The following is a 2,519-nucleotide window of genomic DNA, read 5'->3' as shown; positions in this document are numbered from 1 at the left end:
GTTCCAAAAGGAAGTTCAAGCATTTTTACAAATGGAGTTCTTTACATGAAAAAGTTCCAATTTTCAAATGAATTACAAGGTGGACTTCATTCAAAATTCAAGATGTTACAACATTCAAAGTTCCATTGATTCTCAAGAATACAATGTCCAAATTCATACAATTCTAAGGTGGAATGAATTGGAATTACAACAAGCGAAAATCCAATGCTTTCTTGAATTCTTCAATCTTCAAGTTTCCATTCTTCATCCAAGTCTCCTTCTTCATGTTTTCTTCAAGAGTCCTCATGTGACATGAAAAAAAAAAGAGAAACATAAAAGAGGTAGAATTAGCAAAAGTCCAACAAAATAATTCAAGAAGGGCCCAAAAGCCCAAATCAAGTCAAAGATGTCAAAAAGTCAAAAAGTCAAAGAAATATATATATATATATATATATATATATATATATATATATATATATATATTATGTCATAACTACCACATGGAAGTTACAATGTATGACATAAAACAATGCTATGTCGTGGAACTTTCTTGCAAGAGTTATGAAGATATTTCCATCCCATGTGCATATTCCTCCATGTGCACAAATTGTGATACTTGGCCATTAAGAAAGTTTAACAACTAAGGAACTTTGGCAATGATTATTTTGGAAAGAATATTCTTTGCAATGATGAAAACTTAGTAACTAAGTGAGCTTAAGGACTAAGCTTGGGTGCAAAAATGACCAAAATTATCCCTCACTTTTTCCTCTATAAATAGAGGAGAGACACACAAATAAAGAAAAACGAAAAAAAAGAGGGCAAGAGTAACACATAGAATTCTCATACTTCTAAGTGTTATTCTACAAAAAAAAGAGAGAAAGAGTGAAAAGGTAGTGGTTCTTCATACCTTACTTGAAGTTCTTCATCTTCAAGCTTTCAACAACTTGAAGTTCCATCTTCAAGTTCTCCCACAATCCAAAGAGGTGTTATGGCATCACCTTCATCAAAAGCCTACAACAACAAGCAAAGTTGTTAGAGAAAAATTGTTACAATCAACAATTTCAAAACTGTTGGTAACAATTCAAACAAATCGGGACAGCATCAACACCAACAAAGCAAAAATTCAGCAACACAACAACGGTTCAGAATCACTCAACAACAACAAATTGCAACAAATTCAGAACAACATCATTCAACAAAGCAGTAGCAGTTCAAAAATTCAGCAACAACAGTTTGCAATAAAGTTTTCCAGAAGCAGTAGAAATCAAAGCACGTACCTTCAACAATAATCCGGCGAACGTCTCCTCGCCGCAGGTAAGTCGTTTCTGCTCTCACACTCGGTATTACTACTAATTGTTACTGCAAAATATGTTGTTTTTGTTCATCATCTGAAAATCAAAATAGAGAGATAATTAGTTTGCTGCTATGTCATAAAAAGAAGAAATTTAAATTAAAAACTAATCATGAGCCATGAGAATCCAAGATTGATAATTGTTATCACTCAACCGTTGTTGTTGTTCACTGAGTAAGTGAAACTCGGTTGACACACAAGTTATCGCTGCTGTTGTTGTTCACTGAGTAAGTGAAACATGAGCTCCCTTGTTGTTTAGCCGAGAGAGAAAACGAGAGAGAGAACCGCGAGATGTTTGAGGGCTTCGTTGTTGTTGTGAGCGGAGAGCAACCGAGAGAGAGCTGAGCCGTCGTTGTTGTTCACTGTGAGAAGAGGAAAATCGAGAACCTGTTATTGTTTGTTGTTTGCGAGCAAGAGAGAACAGAGAGCATCGGAGAGAAAGAGAGAACAACCGAGAGGATGAGAGGAAGTAATTCTCGGTTCTTCCATTTTATGTTTTTGTTCTTCGTAAGCGAGTGAAAGAGAGAGTTAGAAGCACTGCTGCCTCTTTCTCTATTACTTAGGGTTTTCAAAACCCAACCTTGTTTTGTTAAGTGATGGATCCGGGTCACACTGACCCGACCCGGTCCGGTCCTCTTTTTTTATTTTGTTCAGCTTTTTAACATTTGGGCCTACACCTTCCAATTCGTTTTTCATACCCCTGGCCCAATTATTCAGGTTTTTTATTAACTATTTCTTTTAAGTTTTCTTTAGAAAATAGTTTTACATAAAAAGACTTAGTATTTTAATTTAATATAGGATTTAGTTTAATTTTCTAATCCTTATTAAAAATGCCAAAAAAATATATTAGATACATATTTAATTTTATGTTTTCTAAATATTTTCACATGAAACTACAAAAAATATATTTTCTTATATTAATTTTGTTTAAGTTTGATGTTTTCATATAATTTTTGTGTAGTTAATCATTTAAATTTTGATTTGATTACTGTTGCACATTACTCGAATTTTCTCACTTTATCCGAGACTTCGAGATTATTTCTCTGTTGTTCTCTGGATTTTGTCTGTTTGTTTGGTCTTCCATTTTGCTGTAGAAGTCCATAAACAATTGTCGGAAAATCATTGAATGCTGTAAGCTGTTGAGCTTATCCGATGTTCTTTTCTGCTGGTGTGGATGCTCAATAACTGT

At 33.9% G+C, this 2,519-nt stretch overlaps 1 long non-coding RNA gene across 1 annotated transcript; it reads right to left on the bottom strand.

The window, feature by feature from the left end:
* Positions 1–456: 456 nt before the first annotated feature.
* LOC131640547 (uncharacterized) lies at positions 457–1,832 on the bottom strand. Its single transcript, XR_009295275.1, has 3 exons — positions 1,486–1,832; positions 1,257–1,367; positions 457–990 (listed from the first exon to the last, which is right to left on the bottom strand). It is a non-coding gene; the product is annotated as an uncharacterized LOC131640547 (long non-coding RNA).
* Positions 1,833–2,519: the final 687 nt, after the last annotated feature.

The sequence above is a fragment of the Vicia villosa genome, unplaced genomic scaffold (genome assembly GCF_029867415.1).
Source record: "Vicia villosa cultivar HV-30 ecotype Madison, WI unplaced genomic scaffold, Vvil1.0 ctg.003190F_1_1, whole genome shotgun sequence".
Lineage (NCBI taxonomy): Eukaryota > Viridiplantae > Streptophyta > Magnoliopsida > Fabales > Fabaceae > Vicia > Vicia villosa.
Note: the sequence above shows the minus strand (reverse complement) of the source record. Positions and strands in the feature narration are given on the sequence as shown.